This window comes from Marmota flaviventris, chromosome 8 (assembly GCF_047511675.1).
Source record: "Marmota flaviventris isolate mMarFla1 chromosome 8, mMarFla1.hap1, whole genome shotgun sequence".
Taxonomy (NCBI): domain Eukaryota; kingdom Metazoa; phylum Chordata; class Mammalia; order Rodentia; family Sciuridae; genus Marmota; species Marmota flaviventris.
Genome location: NC_092505.1, coordinates 44997642 through 45010175, shown reverse-complemented (window position 1 = coordinate 45010175; position 12534 = coordinate 44997642). Strand labels below are relative to the sequence as shown.

General features: G+C 37.3%; 2 protein-coding genes across 10 annotated transcripts in view; both read right to left on the bottom strand.

Moving 5' to 3' along the window:
• The window catches only part of Lpp (LIM domain containing preferred translocation partner in lipoma), a 655361-nt gene that overhangs the window by 155217 nt on the left and 487610 nt on the right, over window positions 1-12534 (bottom strand). The window lies entirely within an intron of this gene.
• Tprg1 (tumor protein p63 regulated 1) overlaps window positions 1-12534 on the bottom strand; it is a 597429-nt gene that overhangs the window by 553153 nt on the left and 31742 nt on the right. The window lies entirely within an intron of this gene.

Genomic DNA, 12534 nt, shown 5'->3' with positions numbered 1-12534 from the left:
GCAGTGAACTTCCTCGTAAACCTCAGGAAGCAGGGAACAGTACCAAGCAGAACATAAAAAGGTCCAGGAAATATAATTCTTTTTTTCCTGCCAATTCTTCTTTGAGACTCTGAAGCAAGCAGTATTGTAATTTTACATGGAGGAGCTGTTTTTCCAATCCGTATACATTATAGTATATATAGAGGACAAAACACTGAAAGTGTTTGAGGCAAAAAAAAAAAAAAAAAAAATTAGGGGCAAAAGGATAATAAAAGATTATATAGTTTAATCTCTTAATATGAGAGATAAGACCCAGGAAAAAGGAGTTGCCCTAAGATGTCATAGTGAATCCGTGGGACCTATGAGGCCCTGAGGACCTCTGAAGGCCGACACAGGATCTTTGTACTATCTTACTGCCTAGAATGATGATCTGAAGACTCCATGTATCCAAAAAATGTCTATTTTGTACAACGTTCTCAACAGGTAATATCGGGGACCTCATTCCTACCATGGGTTCCCATCATTCTGTCTTGCTAAATGATACACACATTTCTCAATATTTTAAACTTTAGCTGGTTCATGAATGAACACTTTAAATTTAAAAAGTATTTAATCCAATATCTTTCAGGGAATAAAGCAATTACTATTTAAGCCACAAAACCAAATTATGTATATTATTGACATGTATGAAGACTAAAGTAGATTTAAAAATTAACTGATTTAAAAAATATCTAGCAAATAATAGTATGGGTAATTTTTATACATTGTAAGAATTATGAAAGTGCCTTTGAGGACTGAAGAATGGGGAGCTCTCAAGCTAAATGACTTCTAGGTGCCTCTAACTTTGTCATGATTATAAGGCTGGACAGGAGAGTAAGGGAAACTCAATAGAGGTTAAAAGCTCATTTCCACCACTCATGACCAAGGCATCTTCTTCTTCAGCAAGTTACCCCTGTGCAGTGTTGCTGTAATATCTTACTGAATTTTAACAAATGATGTTTATTGCCATGTAGGAGTGGGGTCAGGTCCAGAACTCATACAAAGTGAAGGATGACAGAGAATCAAATGAGGACTGAGAACAGAGCCATGCAGTACTGCAGTGAATCTGAAATTTAATGCAGCATGACACACGTCAGAATCACGATCAGGGGGAGAATCGGGATACAATCGTTAACTCGGAGCAGCTTCTGGGAATTCCTGTTTTAGGGGCTTTGGCTTTGGTTTGCTTGTTTTTCTTTCAAAGCATTGAACTATCTTTTTGGGAACAGAACTATAGGCAGTGTGCAACTACTCTGTCTTTATGTTGTAGGATTCAGATGGGAACCCTTTAGCATTTCCCACTGCACAGGTCAGCCAGTGCTGTGGCAGAATCCCCTAAAGCTGGATGGAGAGGAATGAATTTTTCTAGCACCAATTGTGAAATTTGTTCCGCATCAAAGCCCTTGGCACTAAAAGACTTAAAAAATGGCTTCGCTCCTTGGCCACTGCGCTACTTCATGTCCATCATCTCCCAAAGTACACACTACAATGATTGGTGTATAGTAGGCACTCAGTAAATATTTGTAGATGAATGAATCTGCTCAATTAAAAGTACAACAGATGCCTACCAAGTAGAACTCCACAGATGTTCAAACAATGGCTTTGCTGACAGTCAATTAATTATGCCTCTGACAATTCTAATGTCACTTCAAAGTCTGGAAGGAGATAATCATCTGTGTGCTTTAGAGAAAGTGCAGGTTGTGGGAAGGAAGGGTGGTTTGGAGGGGAAAGTGCAGGTTGTGGGAAGGAAGGGCGGTTTGGAGGGGAAAAGGGTTAAGTTCTCGGTTAAGTGCGTTAAGATCAGAAAATGCATAATTAGCACTTGTAGGCTCAGGTCTCAGCTCTGTCCACGTCTCAGTACATAATCCTACACAACACACTAACTGAAACCTTTTTACCTTATGCAATGCATGCACCACCAGTGCTTTCTCTCCCAGAATTTCAAATTTGTTTCCACAGTGAACAATCAATGAATGTTCAATTATGCAGTAGGAGTCTCATTTCTTCTTTTGTTTTCTTAAAAAAAAAAAAAAACCAAAAAACTCTTTTCTGATTGTTTTAGTTGTAGATGGACACAATACTTTTATTTTACTTTGATGTGGTGCTAAGGATCGAACCCAGTGACTTTCATATGAGAGGCGAGCACTCTACCACTGAGCCATAACCCCAGCCTCATTTCAACTTTCCGTTCTTCTGATTAAGACATGGTGATCAAATGTAACTGGATGAGTGGATAGCTACTGTTTGTATCAAGACTGTATAAAACACCATATATGGGAGTTGTGGGTGGTGGTTCATGGCCTAGAAGGGGTCAAATTCAAGTGGGTGACCTTTCAGGACTGGTTGCTATGGACAACTCACATAAACATGGGGAGAAAAAGTGTTTCTTTTAGTGTGATACCCTGTTCATTTGACCCCATTCTATTAGTATTGGAGAAAACTGCATCATTAAGAGACTGTCTTGGGAATCAAGATTTACAAACCAAATTCAGAGTAGGGAAAAATGTGATCTAGTACTTAAAAAATAAAGTCTCAATCATGTAACCACTCCATCTACCAAATCAATCCCTAAATTTTTTTGAAGGCACATGCAAAAAGAGATCTAATCCAAGGGTGTTAATCTAATTTTAGCTTAAGTTCAATGAATGTAGCAATCATATTCTATTCTGCTGTATATAGATTCTCCAATGCTCCCTTAAGTGATTAAAAACTAGAAGGAAGATTGCCTAGCATATATAAAGCTCTGGGTTCAATCGCCATCGAGAGAGAGAGAGAGACAGAGAGAGAGAGAGAGAGAGAAAGAGAGAGAGAGAGAGATACTCCCAGGGTTTTCATGAGTCTGTCACTAACTAGTAACTTATGATCCTTTAAAACTTATTTTCATCTTCTCAGGGGTTTTTCCTAGTCTCTAAGATCCCCACCAGCTCTAACAGTTTATGATCTATAAAGTGATACATAAATTCCTGTTAAATAAATGAAGTACTTCCTCTCTGCATTTTAGTATATACCACATCCTGTCACAAGAAATGGGAATGCCTGCTCACGATTTTCATGTAGTAGTTCATGAATCCCTTAGCCCTATGAAACGTCCTGTGTGGCCAGGTGTTGTTCAAGGAACAGGGATGGGGATACTACAGAGAACTAAAATAACTGATTCTCTTCTTGAGGCTTGCATTCTAGTAGAGAAGATGGTAAGTATTAAAAGTATATACACTTGATAGAGACTGTGAGAAAAATGATATTGGAATCTCTGTTTTATTTGTATTTGAAAATTATGGAGTTTGGGGAAATAGATATACATAGGCACTAACAAGTTATTGATATTCTTTTATTACTTTAAGGGCAATATGTTCTTACCCAAGTTTGAATAAAGTGTATTCAGGTCTGAATCTACAAAAATAACAGACCCAGCCTACTTCTTCACCTTTGTAAATAGCCCTCTCATCCTCTTTCTACCATCAGACTAATTTCTATTCTTTATTCAGAAAGAAAATTATAGCTGTAGTTTTCAAAATACTCCCACAGGTATATGACCTTGAATGACTCATTTGGGCTTTAATTTTCTGGAAAATAAAAAGTTATCTGAGATAACTTTTAAATTCTTCTTTACTACTAAAGTCTAGGATCCCATCAATGCTTAAAAACATACTAGCCAAATTAATTAAAAATTTACGTGTGCTAGGATGGAGTACATAAAATGGTTAGGATTATTATTTATTTAGTGCTGTAAACATATACTACTCTAAGCAAACATTTTACCAGAAGTGACCACCGCAAAAGGAAATATACCTACCATATCTCATTAACTACAAAACATTCTACTCCTATGACCGACAGATACCTTAAAAAGCTGGAGAGAAACAAAACCAGGAAACCCACGTTTCCCCCTCCCCAAATCAATACAACCTTTTCTTTAAACCACTCATTTTCTAATTTTTCTTCCATTGTGGCTTTGGGGGTTTTAATTAATTAGGTCATTTATCTGTGAAAACACGATTCTTAAGGCCTCAGATTCAATCTGTACCGAAGACAGCTCCCCACCTGGAGTCATTTCCCAGTTTGTAATTGACAGAAACACGTTGGAAATCATTTTCTTGTCACATAACAATAAAAACAATGAAGTACAAATTACTTAGCGCCTCTCAGTTAAGACCCTCCAAGCACTTTTCAAAGCAATCACATTGTTCCTTGTACAAAATAAAACACTAAAATACAGAGTATGTTAACTGATCTATCTTAAGGTCTATGATCGATCTGGCAACATGATGGAGAGAGATCAGAATTTGAAGTCAGTAGGCCTGGGATGCAGTACAATTCTGCTACTTACTGGCTCTATGACATGTGGGGGAAGTGGGGGTTCCTGGGGAGTAAAGAGCCTCTTAATCACTCAGAACTTGGGTCTCTTCATATGCCAAATGGGGATAAATATACTGTCTGCTTGTTTTGAAGGGCTGCCATCTAGCTCAAATGACATGAAAAACATAAAAGAACTTTGAAAGCATCATATGTTAGCTCTAACAATGACAACTGGGATATGGGGGATAGGACTAAAAATTAGATACAGGGGCTGACTCCCAAGCCACTTAGATGCCTAAGTCACAGAATATCAGAGTTACACAGTAGCTGTGAAATATAATCTTATCATCCATTGGTTGTTTCAGTACCTTTCACTATCTTCACCAAGAAAGGGTTATTGGGTTTTGGCCCAGATTTTTCCAAGGACTTTGTTTTGTCTATTTAAAAAAAAAAAATGTCCTTTCACTATTCTGAATGGAAATTTTCCAACTCCCTCTCCCATGCCTACGTTGCTAATTTTAGAACCACAAATATTAAGTCAAATTCCTTTTACATATGGCAGTCTTCCAATAATAATCAAGCAGGGCTTGAAGCTTCCTCCTTTTTAAAATATCTTCGACTGTACCTCAAAGGATAGCTCCTCATTTCAGTATCTTTGTCAAAGTGTTCTAGACATACACACTTGTCAACTATTTTCCAACTAGTATAGGGAGGAAATGCACTATTGTCCCTTTTGTTATGGAAAGTCTGTTTCTATTCATGAATGTCCTTTGAGCTTCCATTTTCATTTCCGTTAAGGAAATAACTTGCACCAAGTATGGTGAGTTGGGATTTCCATTAAAGTAATGATAGCACATTCCTATTCACTCCTTTCTTCTCTTGAGCCTTTGGCATGTGTCAATGTCCCTGATGCCTCCCATCTCCTTCTTCCATCCAGCTGCCCTCTGGAAGATTAAAATCTAGCTCTACTAGAACAATCTCCTGGCTTTATGCAAAAAAAAAAAAAAAATCTCAATATTCCCCACTAACAATGCTCAGAAATAAACAAATTCTCTTAGATAAATGCCAAGTTCTGTGAAGAGAATTTACCTAGTGCTGCTCTGAAAGCATAGTGATTCTTCAAATAGCTCACTAAACAATTTTAAGAATCACACACTTCATTTTTTTTTACAAGAAGGAACAAGACAACACCATATAAACAATGCCAAGATAATTATGGTTTCATGCTTAAAAATATGCTGTCAGATATTTTCAGTCCATCCTCAGATTATTATAACATCCACTTCCAGAGACACTGTATTCCAACAGTGTTGTTTTCAGCCTTGGGTTACACAAACCTAGTTTAGTCTCAGCCAGAATACTGCTAATGAAAATCATGCCATGGTCACAGGCATATTCATATGGGAGCTTTTACATACAAACATGCTTCTCCTTAAAGATGAATGAAAGCACAGAAGTTAGAAGCTCTGTGTCAACAGGGAAAACTCGGGTAATTTTAAAGAGATGTCTCAAGGTTAGTGAGAGATGATCACAGCTTTCTTTATATTTTCCCCTCAAAACTTCCTGGAAAAGATAAGCTTCAGAGCTGGCAACTAGCAATGTAGGCTTCCCTATTTTCTAGCAGTGATACCCATTCATTTTAATAGCTAATTAAAAAATTCTCCCTCTCCTCTTTTAAATTCTAAACTTGCCCTAAATTATAACAAGTTATAGTTCATTACCACTCGTTCATTCTAAGCATCTATCACTAGAATTGAGAATCTCTTCAAGTATAAACATAGTTCTCTAGTTTTCCAAGAAAATAGATTGAACCAAGATGTAAGCACTTGAGCCAAGTCCTGTGGCTTAGCTACAAATCAGCTGGACTAAAGGCCCAGTGCCTGGTTCACTCAATTAGAGAAGAGTTTTCCCCTACCTCCAACTTCCTTCTGTGTTTCCTCCCTGCCCACTATAGGGCAGAGTTTAGAGCCCCGCTTATTGACACCCTTGTCAATGTAAAGAAATCTAGAAAACCAAAACAAATATCTGAGTAGATAGTAAATGTGAGCAACATAGAGACTTTATCTTTCCTTGGAAGACAGGACTCAACTAATTGCTCTACCATGGTTCACCCTCTGTCGCATTTACCTAATGATATAGTAGATAATGTTCCCAATTTATAATGAAGATGTACAGGGAATGACATGGAAACACTAAAACTAGCACCGTTTCAAATCACTTAAATATAGACCCTGCTGAGATGCACTTGAGGGTTCTTGCTTGTGATATTTTAATAAGCTCTGATTTGACAAAAAAGAATGACTTATGATTCTCAGTGATTTGCCTTTCCCCAGTCAACTACAGTGAGCTAACAAGGTTGATGAGGTAGCTTTGTAGGTGCTATCTCCCTAAGGTACATATCAGAGGTATGGCAAAAAGCCTGTTAAGTGTGCTCTCATGTAATTCGGGATGTTAAAGACAGGTGAAATAATCATCGGAGCCATTGAAGTCCAGAATACAAAACATAGCCTAGGGTATAAGTGGTCCTTTTGACTCTCCCTTGAAGAAAGAAAAGGAGGATATGATATCCAAAGAGTCATTTGTGGATGGTTTGAGCTGACAGCTTTAGCCTTCCTATAATGGTAAAGAATCAGAATGAAAAAGAAATCATAAGTGTGTTCAAATCTTGAAATCATCAGCTACCTAACCTTGAACAATTCATTGAGCCTCCCTGAATCTCTGTTTCCTCATCAGCAAAATGAATTGCTAGATCTGTTAATCATATAGCAGCTGGGACTGGGCTTTTAATCGGTGGAGTTTTAGGTAAATACCAGCCAGTGTCGTCACCCTGCCATGATCCTCATCTGCCAAGAACAGGAACACATGTGTCTGGTAAGGAAATAGATATATGGAAAAGGGGATTTTAAAGACTCACTGTAGTCATTAAGAAAGCAAGTTTAGAAGATCGTAGGAATGTCACTCTATCCACACAAGGATTAATTCTTAAGATAATTAATATGTGACAGGTTTCAATACATTTTTGGGGAAGAGGAGTGTCCTTGTAAGTCCATGCTTACAGCATCTTGGGTTTTAACTTGAGGTGGGTCCACTTTCTTCACATTTATCTCTACCTCTCTCTACATATCCCTTTCTATCTCTATTTCAAAGTTGGTTGTAGACATAATGACTGATACTCTACCCTATACTACAACACAAAACTCCTAAAAACAAGGATATTTTCTTACATAACTGCAATATACTTTTCATTACGCACTCAAGAAATAAAAATTGATGTGTTTTCCAACATACAGTTTATATTAAAAATCCTCTAACTTTGCCCCAAATCCTTTATAGGTTTTTGTTGTTGTTGTTCATATAGAATCCATCAAGACTCATGCTTGCATTTAAGCGGCATGTTTCTTTGGTCTCTTTTTATCTAGAACAGTCTTTGTCTACATTGACAACTTTATTTTTTTTTCATTGTAGATGGACATGATAGCTTTATTGTATTTATTCAATGTGGTACTGAGGATCAAACCCAGTGCCTCACACATGCTAGGCAAGCACTCCACTGCTGAGCTACAGCCCCAGCCCATACAGACAACTTTGAAGAAATCATGATAGTTTTCTTAAGCAATGTCCCATTGTCTGAGTTTTTAACATGTCCTAATGGCTGGATGGCAATTTCATACTTCAGCTAGACAACTACACAGGTGATGTGTATGGCACATGGCACTCTGCCCCATACGGGTGATGCTAACTTTCATCACTTGGATTTAGATAGTTTCCAGTAGCCCTCTCTACTGTAAAGGTACCTTTTCTCTTATGTACTTAAATCATCTGTGAGGTGATTTTTTGAAACCCCTCCCAATTCTATTAATCATACCATAATTATAATATTCTTCAAATACAAGTAAAAATGATTACAAGTAATAAGAGGCTCACTAAGGAAAAAATAGCAATATATTTATGAATCATGCCACTTACAGGGGAAAAAAACCGGTGCCACAGAAAGTAAGAGACATGACCAGAGGGAGCCTTCTTTACTGACACCACTTATAAGTAATTCCCACTGACTCCCTGAAGCAGCTAGTGTAGATAGAGATAGATCTAGCTACTATATAGTAGTCTAGCTAGAGATCTTTGACCTGAAAGCACACAATAAGCTTCAACAAATCAGCTCCTGTTTCAATGAAAACTCCAGTATTAAATAAAAATTATGGATTAAAAAAATAGGCAATGGGACTTGGTTGGGGTTGGGTATGGTATTGAGAGGGAGAAGTTTTTTAAAGGGTGGTACTTGGTTGGCAGTGCTATTTTCAGCCCCAAATAGGCCTAATGTGAAATTCAGATAGAGAGCAAAGGAGGAGTTTATCCATGTCTGTTGGGTCAAGCCCTCCTGGCCCAAACACAATGCTAAGTAATCTTCCTTCTCTTGTCTTCAGACAGATGTATCAGACATAGAGAACATCTCTTCCATCCTCATGTGGCACCTAAGTCACACTCAACACAGAGCTGACATCCACACTGAAATCCCATCTTTGTGAGTCTTTCCCACCTGTCCCAGGAGCCTGTGAGCCCCCTGAGGGAACAGCTTTGCATGTGTGTTGCACTATGGCCTAGCAAAGCGGCAGACACAGAGACATTTCATGGGAAGCATTTAAAAAGTGGAACAGTAAATAATGGTTCTGCGAAAATGTCCTTTGCCTCCGGACTTTAAGTTGCCAGTAAAAGGTACAGTGGGTATTCCACTCAGGCACTCTGGCTGGGAGTCCATGGTCTTAACCACTACAGATGGGACAGACCCCCTGGTATGCATCTCAGCAATATGCAACGACTTGTTACAGACTATAAAGTCCTTAGCCTTCAGCCAGGGTTTGAAAGCCTTTTACAGATAGGTCCTGATCTATTTCACCAATGTTTTCCCACAAAATTTGCTACTTCCCACATGGGCACTTCACTCCAGTGGTTTTCTTCCTTGGTATGTTAAAATTCCCCTCATCAAAAATGACTTCATTTCTCTCCTATCTTCCTATTTTCTAGCTTAATTCTAAAGACTAGCTTGATTTTAAAGACTGACTCAGAGGCTAACAACTTCATGAACACCTTTCCACTCCTGCTTCTGGATGTTTCCTCTTCTTTTTCTGAATCCTCCAACAACATTGGCTGCATTTTAATTGAATCAACTGTCATTTTCTGTCTTATATTATAATAAAACACCACAACTCTACACAGATCCTACTAGGCTCTAAGTACTTTTTTTTTTTAATTTTTAAATTTTTTTCCACTTTTTTTTTGTTGTTGGTTCACTAGTTCATAATGATGGGATTTGTTGTTGTTCATACATGCGTACAATAGAACAATATAATTTGGCCAACATCACTCTCAATACTTCCCCTTTCCTTGTCCCACCTCCCACCTCTTGGTCCCTTTTCAGCTACTTATCTCCCTTTGATTTTTATGTGATCAACACCTGCCTTTCTTTTCCTTTTTTCTCTTTAGTTTCTAAATGTGAGAGAAAACATATTACCCTTGGTCTACTGAGTCTGACTTACTTCACTTAACATGATGATCTCTAGGTTCTATTCATTTTCCTGCAAATGACATATTTTTTTTTTTCTTCTTGGCTGAGAGAAATTCTATTGTGTATATATACCACCTTTCCTTTATCCATTCATCTGTTGATGGACACCTAGGCTGGCTCCATAGTTTGACTATTGTGAATTGTCTAAGCACATTTTAAAGGTTAAGACTCATACAGCATTACCCAGGAGGGTGTATGCCTTTGGATGTTTTCCACAAAAGTACATTCTCCTTCATCAATCCTGACTCAAATTATATTTTGTTTATTTTGTGTTCTCAGAAGAGAGTATCTGTCCCTTATTTACCATCTTCTGAAGCTAGGCTCCTTATAAACCTTTTTCTTTTTTGGTACTGGGGACTGAACCCATGGGTGCTTAACCACTGAGCAATATCCCCACCCCTTTTTTATTTTTTATTTTGAGACAGGGTATCACTAAGCTGCTTAGGGCCTCCATAAATTGCTGAGGCAGGCTCTGAACTTGTGATCCTCCTGCCTCAGCTTCCTGAGTCACATGCGCCATGGCATCTGGCTTCATAAACTCTTTTTTAAATGTGCAGCTTGGCTAACTCTCCCCTTCTCCTACACTGTGGTATTTAAAGATGTAGGCCTTGAGCCTGGATTCTAATATAGTCCTGCTGCAACTATTAGCTGCAAAATGCTTAATATTTCTGCACCTTAATTTTCTAATCTGGAAATGATAACAGCATCTACTTTCAGGGTTGTTTTTCTGTAAGGATGAAATAAAGTTAATTTCTGTGAAGTACATAAAATAGTGCTGCTATATCATAAACACTCAATAAAAGTTAGCCATCTTCCTTTTTTAAAAAATTTCCCTCATGGTTACTAATCTCCATTTGGCAATGATTATTTACCAGTTAGTGACACATGTTCTACTGTTGCTAAGAACTTAAATTTAAATCAAGTATTATTGATGGGTTTTTAAAGGGCATATCTTATTTTCTTAAATAAACTGCAAGCCTCAAGAGCATTGGAGAACTTTGACTACTGAGCATATTCTACATGCCAAGAACTTGGCTAAATGCTTTCTATAAATATTTCATTCATTACTCACAATAACAGTATAAGATAGATATTATTTCCATATTATAGATAAAATAAAAATAAATGTTTAGAGAGTAAATAATTTGCTCAAGTTTTCTAAACTAGTATATAGTAGAGCTATGACAGTTCCTGAACACAGAGGTAGTAATTTTTATCTGTTACCCAGAATGTTCAACAAGTCTTCATTAATACAGTCACTGTCCATGTTCAATTTTCTTCATTGTATTTATTTCGTTGCTATATTTGAAGCATATACACTTGGAAGTCAGTTTTTCATTTTTAATCTATTCAAATTCAGAGACCTTATTTTTCATTTTTAACATGCTTTGCTTTTTTAAAAGTTTATATACCTTCCTCCCACTGTAATGACAAGAGCATGATAGACTTTTAGTATATTTTCATATAACTAGAGACCTCCTTTGGCTTTTTGTTGTGCTTTACTCTTATCCATGCATTTGTGCCAATCTCCATCAACTAATGTTCATCTTTATTGCTATGCTTCTTTGGATTCATAACTGATTCTCTAGTGAATTTACTAGTTTTGAAAGAAAAGCTAGAGAATATTTGCTGTACATGTTTGATTTACCAAGGTGGGAAATGGGGCTCCGGCAGATGAGGGGAAGGCTCATAGTGCTTAGCCAGCCGTGGGCACAGAGGGACTAGAAGTAGACTTCTGTATTCCCAATCATGTGCTCTTCGGCTAAGCTACACTGCCACCTGCATATAAATAAAGGCCATGTTTTTCACATCCCAGTTCCTCCCACTCCATTCACTATGCGGCTTTGGGCCAGTGCCCTTAGTTTACCTTTAATTACATATTCCCAAATAGGAAGCAAGGGGGAAGACAGGAAAATAGGAAATATTTGAAGAAGCAAAAGCCCTGTGCAATTTTCCCACCTTTGAGCCTTTACTCAAATTGCACCCTAAATGGTCTTTCTCCACATGTCCTTAAAGCAACTACTCAAAAAGTGGTCCTCAGACCACTAAGAAATGTTTGTCATCCTGGGGTGAGACAAGCGAAGAAACAGAGAATGAGTGTCTAAAACCTCCTATAACAGCTTGCGTAATTTTTTTTAATCTCTCAAATTTAATAAAATTTGGTTTTTCACACTGTATTTTTTGGTATTTTATATTTTTAATTTATTTTCCTAGTAATTAATTTTAATTATATGCTGCAAAAACATTGGTCTCCAATAGATGAGAAGGAAAACAGTCTTTACCGTAGAAAATTTGAGAGACATTGGTTTGAAAGGTCCAGGTTCAAGTGCCACCAATTTTTTTATAAAACATTCTTGATGTTCCTGATTGAGCTTTTAAAATTTGTAACATCTGACCTTAGCCTTCTTATGGCTATTACCACTTCTTAACTAGACTAGTAATTATCTGCGTGTTTGTCTTAATGCTTTTGAACCATTACAACCACTCTGACAAATTATGTGTCCATGGTACCTTGTAATTGGCATATAATTCATAATTTTGTATTCTACTAATGGACTGGAAGAATGAACTATTCTTAGTTATTTTCAGTTTTAAGGAAGGAGGAAGTTAAAAATACAAAGGGAACATCATCACCTAAATTTGGACAAGGAAAAGAT